The sequence below is a fragment of the Stegostoma tigrinum genome, chromosome 36, assembly GCF_030684315.1.
Source record: "Stegostoma tigrinum isolate sSteTig4 chromosome 36, sSteTig4.hap1, whole genome shotgun sequence".
Taxonomy (NCBI): Eukaryota; Metazoa; Chordata; class Chondrichthyes; order Orectolobiformes; family Stegostomatidae; genus Stegostoma; species Stegostoma tigrinum.
This window is the reverse complement of record NC_081389.1, coordinates 18,143,059-18,155,106: the sequence shown is the minus strand read 5'-3', so window position 1 is coordinate 18,155,106 and position 12,048 is coordinate 18,143,059. Positions and strand designations below refer to the sequence as shown.

General features: G+C 42.5%; 1 protein-coding gene across 2 annotated transcripts in view; it reads right to left on the bottom strand.

Moving 5' to 3' along the window:
* Positions 1 to 5,498: 5,498 nt before the first annotated feature.
* Positions 5,499 to 12,048, bottom strand: part of LOC125446788 (sorbitol dehydrogenase-like) — a 67,183-nt gene continuing 60,633 nt past the window's right edge. For both annotated transcript variants that reach the window (XM_059640210.1, XM_048520603.2), the window contains one exon: positions 5,499 to 6,158. The gene's annotated coding sequence lies outside the window, so the exon portion shown is untranslated. The remainder of the gene's footprint in view (positions 6,159 to 12,048) is intronic.

The window sequence follows — 12,048 nt, the reverse complement described above, 5'->3', positions numbered from 1 at the left end:
CATTCCACTATGAAGGAAAACCGGAAGTGAGGCAATCCGTCGCAGCGGACCCCAGAGTTTAAAATCCAGGCGGGAAAACACATTGATTCTTAATCAGAGGCTGCACTGATGATGTTACCAAACACGGTCATGAAATTTCTGCGGAAATCAGCGAGCCAACCAACTACATCACTCACAACCCGAGCTACAAATCTACTCCAAAACCTTAGTGAGAAGAGATCTACCAGGATGTTGTTGGGTATGAAGGGTTTGAGTTATAAAAAAAGGCTGGATAGGTTGGCACTTGTTTCACTGGAGTTAAGGAAGTTGAGAGGTGACCTCATAGAGTTTTATAAAATCATGAGAATATAAATAGGGTTTAGTGTCTTTTCCAAGGATGGGGGGGGGGTGCGGTTTCAAGACTAGGGGGTATACTTCTAAGATGAGCGCAGAGACACTTAAAAAACGACATGAGGGGCAATTGTTTTTACACAGAGGGTAGTTCGCATACGGAATGAACATCCTGAGGAGGTGATGGATGCAGGCAGAATTACAACATTTAGAAAACACTTAGATAAGCACATGAGTAGGAAAGCTTTGGACGGATATGGGCCAAGAACAGGCAAGTGAGACTAGTTAAGTTTGGGATTATGCAGTGGTTGGACTTGAAGGGCCTGTTTCCATGCTGTAGGACCCTATGGATTGTCAGCCTGGATTAGACACTCAAATCACTGCAGTGGAAAATATCTATTAGATGTATTTTAAGCCTGAGTTTCCCAAAAGAAGACTCTCACTTATTATCCAAATGCTTTCTAAATGTGAGAAACACATAAAATGTAGCAGCAAAAGTAAATTATTGGCCCTTCGAGCCTACTCCACCATATAATAAGATCATAACTCTAAACTTTTACCTGAAATTCGACGTCTTATACCAGTCTCATATCCTTTGGTACACTTTATATCAAAAAATCTGTTGATTTCACTTGTGAAGCGGTCAATGACTGAACATCAATAGTTCTCTGGGATAGAGCAATCCAAAACTTCATTATCACTTGAGTGAAGAAATTTCTCCTTATCTCATGTCTAAATAGCAGACCCCTTGTTTTGAGACTATTATTCAAAGAATTATAGAGTCATAGAATCACTAAAGTGCAGATAGGGAAAATTTAGCCCATCGATTTCTTAAAGGGTTTTGAGTGGGAGATTGGGCTTGACTGGGAGAGGGGGAAAGGGGAGGTGTCCTGGTTCTAGAACCTGGTTCTCCGCCTTCCCAGCCAAGCCCAGTCTCTCATTCAAAACCCCTTAAGTATGTCACATGTCTTAACTAGGTCATTTCTTACTCTTCTGAATTCCAAAAAATGTAGGTCTGAGATAACAAAGTGTGGAGCTGGATGAACTCAGCAGGCCAAGCAGCATCTCAGGAGCACAAAAGCTGACATTTCGGGCCTAGACCCTTCATCAGAAATGGGGGAGGGGAAGGGGGTTCTGAAATAAATAGAGAGAGGGGGAGGCGGACCGAAGATGGATAGAGGAGAAGATAGGTGGAGAGGACAGCATAGGTGGGGAGGTAGGGAGGGGATAAGTCAGTCCAGGGAGGACAGACAGATCAAGGGGGCGGGATGAAGTTAGTAGGTAGGAAATGGAGGTGCGGCTTGAGATGGGAGGAAGGGATGGGTGAGAGGAAGAACAGGTTAGGGAGGCGGGGACGAGCTGGGCTGGTTTTGGGATGCAGTGGGGGAAGGGGACGAGCTGGGCTGGTTTGGGGATGCAGTGGGGGAAGGGGACGAGCTGGGCTGGTTTTGGGATGCAGTGGGGGAAGGGGACGAGCTGGGCTGGTTTTGTGATGCAGTGGGGAAGGGGAGATTTTGAAGCTGATTTACTCACTCTCTCCTCATAGGACAATCGTCTCATTTTAGAATCAGTGGAGTGATCTTTGTTGCACTTCCTCTGGGGGGAGCATATCCTTCAGCATAAGAGATTAAGCCATTAATAAAGCATTTATGGGAATGTGGAACACTTATGATTCTATTGAACGTCATGCAGGCAAGGTGGGCTAAATATCCTTGTCATAATTTGTTCTCTCATTTTCAGAGACGAAGATGAAGAGGAATTTTCGAATCTTTGCAATTCTTGACTCCTCGGGGTGTAAATTCTCAGTCATTGAGTACATTGAAGACAGAGATCAATAGATTTCTAAATATTGAAAATATCAAGGGTATGGCTAGTACAGGCAAGTGACATTGTGCCTAAAGATCAACGTTGAAATAATTGAATAAAGCAGGCTGGAGACGTGGAATTTTCTTTTGCATTCACTCAGTGGGTGTAGGCATTGATGACTAGGCAAACATTTACTAACCCATATCTAACCACCCTGGGTGAGCTACCTTCCTGAATGACTCCGGTTCCTTTGGTGAAGACCACTCCTGCTTTCACTGTTCTCATTTCTTATATTTCATGACTAAAGAAATCAAAACTGTGATCCAGCTGCGATCTCCTGAAGGCCCTATATCATAATAGGAACTCTATTATCATATTGCAATCCTTTAGTAGCATGTTAGGCAAACTTCCAGAGAAAGACTGCGCCTATAGAATATCCACACACCTATATTGAGGTGGAGACACAGGATGTGTCAGAGGAACTCCACCTGGAAGTATTTTGGATCACCTGGGAAACAGAGAGCTGTGACATCTACTCTCATGGCCAGACCATTGTCAATGTTGATCAGCTCTGCAAGGTATGTTGTCCAAATGGGAGGGCACTTAGGACTGGTAAAGGGGGCTTCTCTTACCCATAAAGCAAGCAACATTTGTACCACAGAAATGTCAGGCAACGATGATTTCCAATAAGAGGCAATCATCATCCCTTAACATTCAATGCCGTTACAGAACTCCAGTATCCATAGTTCATTGTCTTTATATAAATACAGACTTTGTGTCACCTGACTGATAGAGTACATGGCCAGTTCAGCTCCCCTACCATTCCCCTCACAGGCATTTTCTCTGCAGGTAATTATTCAATGCCCTTTTGAAGGCCACAACTTAACGTGCCTCCACCACACTCTCAGGCAGCGTGGTACAGATCTTAACCACACGCTCCATGAAAATACACTTCCTCGTGTCACCTTTGGTTCTTCTGCTGATCTCCCTAAATCATGCTCCTTGACTCTTCCAACCACAGGAACAACTGCCTCCTCTCTACTGTCTCCAGACCCCTTATGACCATCCTCTCATGACTGAATGTCTCGCCAACATTTTCTTCCAGAAAATGTATATCTCCAGGCTCTTTAATTGATCTACTGTTAAGTGAACTCCCTCAACCCAAAGCCATTCTTTTCTGCATCCTCTCCAATCACTTCACAAAATTGCTCAAGTGCCTCGGATCAGGTTCCTCATCACCATTAAACTATTGATTTGTAAAAGTTCACCATACCATTCACACTGGAGGAACAACATCTCAGCTTCAGACCAGGCACTTTACAATCTTCTGAACTTAACATTGAGTTCAACACTTTCAAATTGTGAACTCATTCCCATTCCTTCCCTTCCTTTTATCTTTACTTGTTACAATCTCTATCACTATGTCTTCTCTCCCCTCCCCTACTCTAGTGAGACTGTCCATTCTAGCAGTTGGATATACCATTGTTCTGCCATTCTCACATTCCAGTCATTTAATCGGAATGATCAGCACCCTTTCTCCCAGAGCAATCCACTCCCCACTATTGCATTAATCCTGCCTTCTCAACACTTCAAGCCAGTTCTGATGAAGAGTCAGCTAGACTCGAGACATTGCCTTGCTCTCCCTCCATGGATGCTGCCTAACCCGTTGTGATTTCCAGTCGTTATTTTTTCATTACAGATTTGTGCCTTCACCATACCCAGGTTGCTCTTATGCTGTCCCCGCTGTTTTTGAATCCCAGTGGTAGTTTGTGGAAAGCTATCCCCTTGTCTTGAGTTATACTCAATGTGGACTGGTCCACTACAAGCTTTATAAGCAGTTATCCCTCTTTCTCCCTGTCTTTCTAAAGGAAAGAGATGATTACGGTCGTTCACAGACGACAGCTCATTAAGTAAGCAGTACATCTCATTAACCGTTCTGAGGAACGGTCACCGGACTCGGAACATTAACTTGGATTTTTTCCTTCACAAATGCTGTCAGACCTGCTGAGCTTTTCCAACAGCTTCTGTTTTTGTTCCTCATCAATCACTTTTTCAAGCTGTCCTGCTCAGGCTTGCAAATACATGATGGGAGTGGCTTTTGCAATCTCAAGCTTACACAAGTGCTAGGAAACTCCACCACTCATACATAGATTGGGTTTCTGTCACCTTCATTGCAGCCAGGCCACCTCTTAGCTTTCTCCCCCTTCAGGCTTGGAAGAGGCCATTAATTCATCGTGGTGCCTTTTAAAATAAGCTGTCCCTCCATTTTATCACCTCTTGAGGTCACCGCATCACTTTAAACCTCACCTTTGTACCATTTTACTATACCCAATGTTGCTGATGTGCCCTTCAGTCAGCCACATATATGAAGAATTACACAATGTTGACTCAGCTGTCAAAGTGGAGATAAGACTTACATATCACAATTTGAGTGAAACTTGCGGATGTTCTTTTCTCTGTGCCTTACACCAGCACATGGACATTGACATCACAGCCGTAATAAGGAAGTTTAATTGGAAAGAACGTTAAAATTCAAACTTACTTCATGCTCAGATGTGATAGATCACTGATAAAATTATTACTGACAAGATTCTAGTGCTAAATTGTGATGCAAGTAAAGCCATTGTATACTGAAGTACAAATTCCTTCAGCATTTCACTTAAAAACTAAAAAATAATTGTCTTACTTCGCAACCTGGTGAAATCTATGACATTGTCACTTTTTTTTATGAAAGCAAATATCATTTAAAGCATTTCTACTTCAATTACCACTTTCCGCTCAGTGGAGTTAATATAGACTTAAATCTCATCAGGTTACTGAAGGGACAATTAATGATAAGCAAAAAACAGTGTGTGTAAATTGTGAAAAAAACAATGAGCTATTAAGTGACTGTGATTTAAGCCTGTGATGTAATGTTAATAATTAGAGCTATAAGCTCGTTGATCCCGATGTCACCCGAACCCTTTGATTAAATGCTTGCCTGGTCGCTCAATGCAATCTGTCACTATAATTCTCTAACTACTACTACCTAGTGATTCACAATCAAGATAATCCATCACTGATAAAACTGCAAAGGAATGGCTCATGTTTGAAAGCGCTTTCCCACGGATTGAACAAGCCAGCGTTTTCATAGTGTAGTGGTCATCATGCTTGCCTCACATGTGAAAGGTCCCCAGATTGATCCTGGGTTGGAACATTATGGGCTCTAATAGAGCAGTGGAAGTGGCCCTACCTCTGAGCCCAGATGTGTAGGTTCAAGTTCCACCTGTTTCTGGGATGTATAGTAACATTTCTGAACAAGTTGATTCGAAAACATACAAATGAACTGAACATGAATAAAAACAGCACAAACTACAAGAAAGTTGACATGAGCAAATGTATTGAACAAAAGCTTGCACTCTTTACAACTTGGTAAAGCTCCCACATTGCAATAAGGTGAGTTTCACTCAGACACAGTAGCATTAAACTGAAACACTGGTGATTTCAACCAATCAGTTACATAATTGTTGTCACTATGGTAACAATGATAACAGATCAATTAACTGTTGCAATTATCTGCATGAGTAAAATAGACAATTAAGGTAATGTTGTCAAAGCCTTACCAGATCATAGGTGTACTTTTGTACACATTTAAGCTGAAGTTCCCAGCACCCTGAGGGACCAGGTTGAGAAGGAGGCCTTGATGGTAACCTCAGCCAATTGAGAAATTGAACCCACACTGTTATTGTCACTAACAAGCAGTCCAGCCAACTGAGCTAACAGACTCCTAAAGTACATAATTCCACTGTAGCAGCACGACTTATTGAGTATCATTATCTCTTTTGGCATATTAAGCAACTTACAAGTGTGGCATCATCAAAACTGAAGGACAACATTATAGTCAGATACACACAGTAATTATCCATTTAGGGAGATGTCCTTTATTAGCTAGCATCCTAATGTCTCTGGACTGAACACCAGTTGGTGCTTGAGAAAATGAAAACAGCAAATTCATGGAAATACTCAACAGATGGAGGCAGAATCTGTGGAGAAAAGAGAAAAGTTTGGTTAAAGTTGCTGGCTTATGAGAGTTTGTCAAAAATACTAGATGTTACAGATGAACAGCTTCTTCTTCAGTTTTCAGCCTGAAGCCAAGTCAGACTCCACACCATGGCTAGGACAAGGAGCCAGCCCCCAAATCTACCTGAGTTAAATGTGGAATTGATCTCCATGCTGTTGGCACCAATCTGAGCCACGGCAGTCCTGCCAACCACCATCACACAGAAGCTGTGTCATTGTGACAATAGACACTTTTACATGCATGTTGTAGTCTGGAGCTACAGACATGTTGGTCAAGCTTCTGATGTTATTTCCACCACATGGCTCATCATGAACTTCTTCTGGTCTTAGCCTGCCACTGACACAAGTTGGAAGGAGTTACAAGCTGATACCACAGCGAGTGTGTATTGAAGTTTCAGCTCTGTTTCCATTTCTTGTTGCCTGTCTCCTTCTCCATCATTGGCCATCACATATGACAGACAGTTACATCATCACGTATGAGAGACAGTTACTTAACAGGATATGGTGGCAAGGCTTGCGATAGATGGTAAAGGCTTCTTTGGGCAGTAACTAGAGAAATTACAAGAGGACCAGATTTGTGTGCTGATTGTCAGCACAGGCACTCCATCCATAGACTGGCTTGTCCACGAGAAACAGAAAAGGGAAGCACGTCTTACATTTATTCAGCACCTTCCTCCATTCAATTCACACAGTGAGAAGTATTTGAATGCAAAGGCTTTTCTCAAACACTTTTAATTAAGTGAGCAAAGAAAATATTACTGCTTACATGCTATAATATATGATAACACACCCCCACCCGAGTATTGGAAGATTCGCTGAAGATGGACCAATATCAAAAAAGAATCAAAACCCCTTCAGGACAAGTGTCCTAAGAAATAATACTTTGTAGTTTTGACATTTTCATGGTGCACAAATTAAAGTGAAGCACATTTTTCAAAATTGCTATGGCATCGTGGGAAGAAGCAATTTAGTATAATGTTACGTCTGGAGTAGAACAGGAACATCCTTGTTTCAATGTCTGATCTGTGTTGAATTAATTGCCCAGAGCCAAGGTGGCAAATCTCCTACCCTGTATCATGACACTCGCACTCATCTTTCAACCCTGTGCTGATTGATCTAAACAGGCTCCCGGTCCAACAAGGTTTCACATTGAGACTGCTCCGGTCTGCTTTCAAATCTCTTCATGGTTTCGCCTCATTCCAGCCCTGCCACCTCCAGGGAACTCTGCATTCTGTTTCCAATTTGCTTGTTTCCACATCTGTAACTGTGCGTTGAGCAGCCTGAACTCTAAAGTTTGGGGTTCCCTTTCTAAACCTTTCCACCTGCCTTTTCTTCGTTAAGCCATTGCTTAAAACCTTTATACAAGCTTTAGCTCACAAGTCCTAATATACCCTCAATGTGGCTCCGTCTTATACTAGTCTGACTATGCTCCTGTGACAATGAGCAACCTCCACTTTCTCTGCTACTGCTCGAGGTGTCGTTTCCTCCACACTGATGGTGTAATCACCCCCATCCATAGCCTTCTCCTATCATGTGCCTGACAAATCTTTTTTAAAAATATATAAACAATTTCTTTCTTCTCCCTCCGAAGGTGGTCGGCATCCAATCTGGATCAACAATAAATGGGAATCATTCTTCGTCATTCCTACTTGCTGAAGGGACAAAGACGCTTCGTTTCATTTTCTTGTGATGTGTGCATCTTTGACAAGGCCAACATTTAGGGCCCATCCCTAATTACCCTTGAGAAGAAGGATGCACTGCCTTCTGGAGGTGTTACATTGCAGAGGATTGGAATTTTCTGTAACAGTGTGACTGAGTCACTCACTAAGCCTTTTCATGGAGCAGTGAAGCATATTGCTGAGCACCTGCAGTCACGTATAGGCTGGGCCAGCTAAGGGTAGTAGAATTCCTTCCCTAAGGGTCAGTGAGAGCCAAAGGAATTATTGTATTTGTCAATGAAAGCCTCTTGGTTACCACCACTCGAGCTTGAAATGGACTCAGTCAACTTTGCCTTAAATTGTCTTTTAATAAAAATGTATCTTTCTTTATTATATTATGGTGGAAGGGCTGTTATTCTGAACTTTTATTTCTTTGTTTATCACCACGATTTTGTACTTTCGAAGTAGTGCTGGACTTTTTGTTTCTTTATTTTTCTGGTTTATGCTTCCCTTAGAATTTGTACTCAAGAAGCTGTACCTAGGTACTTTTGTATCTAAGATGGTCCTGTAAGTGGTGACTCGTCAACTTTCCACTGGACTCATGTGACAATAAAGCTAATTCAATTCAATAACTATCAAGCCCAGATTTATCAGTTAATTTAATTTGAATTCCACTAACCATCAATGTTGGATTTGAACCATTTCCTCCAGAACATGGCCCTAGTCCTCTGGGTGGCCAGGCAAGTAACATTACCATGGCAACACCATCTTCTCTCTGAATACATGTTTGAAATTAGAATATAGTGTAGTCCTTTTTATTCATATGAAAGAATGAAAATGGGGAAGAACTGTCAAATCACCATCATCCTTTCTCATTTCCACAGGTTATGTACTCCTCCTGGAGTATTATGAGGTAAGGCTTTGTTTAGCTGAGGAGGCTCAATGGCCTATCTCTGATACAGAGTGATGCAAAAGCATAGGCTCAATACCAATACCAGCTGAGGTTACCATAAAGGATACTCCTTCTCAACCTTTCTGCTTGCTTGAGGTGGGGGTGACCTACAGGTTCAACCACTAGCAGTTGTCTCTCTCTGAATGAGATGGCTTTATGGTATTGTAAGACCATGGTGACTTTACCTTGATCTCATTGAGAGGCCTTGTGGCAAGGAGATAGTATCTCCACCTTTAATTTTAAGTCTTACTCTGGGACCTGATGGCCAAGGAATAGGTATTCATAACGCAGTCACAGAGTTTGCTTGTCAACTTGAAAATCTTTCTAATACATACCAATGGCAGGCAGTGAGACAGGCTGCCACCACCACTATTCATATGCAACTTACAAAGAAAGTGAAATTTTACTGTGTATTTTATCAGCTGGATCCTCGAATTTGATAGGATCTGGATTTAATAAAGAGGAGGTGACAGGAGCCTGGAATCTTTCTGAACTTGATCCTTCTGACCTTTGCAGGAATAAGACACGTCTTATTTTTCAACCTCCAAAACCTCGAAACATTTTTTCAAATAAGAAACCCTTCTCGAAGCCAAGATTTTGTTATTGTTTATCTCCTTTCATACCACTAACAGGCATGAACTAAGGCTGTTCTTTCACTCAGTTTAGAAGGGTTAACATGATGGAAGGGTTTTGAATTGACCTTTCATTTCTCTCTTGTGGTGTAGGGTTAGTGTTCCTGCTCCCAGACCAGCAGACCCAGGTTCAAATTCCCACCTGTTCCAGAGAGGGGCGTGTGATAGCAACTCTCAACAGGTTGATTTTATTTTCTTAAATACCTTTTTTTTGCTAGGAAGCCGAAGAGAAAAGTTTGTCAAAAGTTTAAGACAGAAGGTGTACGGACCATAACTTAGCACAAATCACAACCTGATCTCCTCTCGTTTTCTTTGGCAACCAGCAGATTGACAAGTCCAATTGTGGCATAAATAGCATGTCAGATAGTAGTGAGATTGTGGCAAGTTACAAGACAGTTTGCGTGTCATTACGAGGAGGTTCGGCATGGTATTCAACGTGAAGGAAAGAACGTGCATTTCTGTTGTGCCTTTCACAATATCAAGACAGGTGAAAGCACTGACACCCAATGAAGTAGACTCAAAGTGTAGCTACCTGGAAACCTGGAAGCAAGTTTATACACATCAATCTCCTGCAGATAACAATGAGGTTAATGAGCATGTAATGGGTTTTTACAATGTTGGCTCAGGGATAGATAACAAACAGGAAAAACTCCTGTGTTTTTCTTTGAAATAGTGCCGTGGAATAATGGCATTGGGATCTCCCAAGTTTGTGAAAAGTTGAGTGTAAATGCAAAACATTCTTTACTTAACTAATGAACATCAATACATACACAAAAATAAAAACTTAATTTAGGATAACAAGGTGTGGAGCTGGATGAACACAGCAGGACAAGCAGCATCTTAGGAGCAGGAAAGCTGATGTTTCCAGCCTAGGCCTGAAACGTCAGCTTTTGTGCTCCTATGATGCTGCTTGGCCTGCTGTGTTCATCCAGCTCCACATTTTGTTATCTTGGATTCTCCAGCATCTGCAGTTCCTACTATCTCTGATACAAAAACTTAATTTATGTCGTGCATTCTGCATCATTCCTTGGTCAAAAAGATGGGCAGTCACCTTGCCCTTAGTCTTCATTATCAGGCTGTAATGATTTGCATGTGTCTCATTGAGATCTTCCTTCTAATAGAAGTCTCAGCGCCATCAATGCTTGTCACATGTCTGAGCACAGAAATGATCGTGCGGACTTTCCAACACGCTATATTCCTGTGACACTCTGTGCCAAAGACCTGTCAGTCTTAGTGCGATTCAAACAGAATCTGCTCCAGAGATTCCAGTCCGAACACACCCAGTTCATGATAACCATGAAAGGTAGGAGGTTGCAGCCTGACCTGTTCTATGCTTCGTCCCATAAACTCAACTGATAAGTAAGAGCTAAAAACAAAACCGAAAGAACTGCAGATGCTGTGAATCAGGAATGAAAACAACGTTGCGGGAAAAACTCAGCAGGTCTAGCAGCATCTGTGAAGAAAAAAACAGAGTTAACGTTTCAGGTCCAGGGACCCTTCCTCAGAACGGGTCGTGATAAACCAGAGCTTCTCAGAATGCTCCAAGAAGGAGCTCGCTGGGAGGAAACATCACTAAAGAGGGGTGCAACTCCCTTAGGCTGGAAGGAGTCGATCAAGTTAAGCTGCTGGGAGCTGGTGTCATATTCTGCTCAGAACTTCATATGTTGGATACTGGGATGTGCCCTGATCACACAGATGTGAAAACTTCAGAAATAAGCCATTTGGCCCAACAGATCTTTGTCAGTGCCAATGCTGCACACCAACCTCCCTCATCCATTTCCCCAGCAATCTCACACAGCCAGGCCACAACCCGGGAGAATGGGGCACCTGCCTGATGTGAAACCTTCATCCTTGTCTGGAAAGGGTTACTGTTGAGTTATTGCACCATTACATCATTACAATAAGATGGACTATTGCATCATTACAGCCCATTTTACAGTGAACCTTGGCTGTTAACGCAAAGTGTTTTGAATCTCTAGCCTCTCATGAGTGGAGATGTTGGGATGTGATTCATTATATCACAAGGCTAACCCTTGGTGTGGTTGAGCTGCCTGCAGGAAACTCCGCCCAGCTGCGGGCCATCTGAGTAAACAGCTCCAGTTGCAAGCTGGACGGCTCTCGTGGCAATGTCTCTGCCTCTGTACCAGGAGACCCAGGTTTGGTCCCACCTGCTCTGGAGGTGTGTCATAAACATCTCTGAGCAGGTTGATTCGAAAATGTCACATTGCAATCCAGCAAAAGCTCAGCTGTGTTAAATTATAACTGCCTGATGTTTTGTTCCTCTCTTTCCGGAGCTGTTCAAGCGTGTGACGTGTTGCTCAGGAGAGGGAAATTACAAGCCAACCACTCAGATAATGGAGTTTTAGATTTCTTAATAAACATTAGAAACACCTCCATGTTGTAAAACATGAGCTTGGATGTAATGCAGTTTAGACAAATTGTCCTGGAAGAACACACAGGGAAATGAGTGACAGGGTGGCTCAGTGGTTGGAACTGCTGCTTTCCAGTCCCCAGGGACCTGGGTTTGATTCCATAAGACATAAGTGTGGAAGTAAGGCCATTCGGCCCATCAAGTCCACTCCGCCATTTAAATCATGGCTGAGGGGCATTT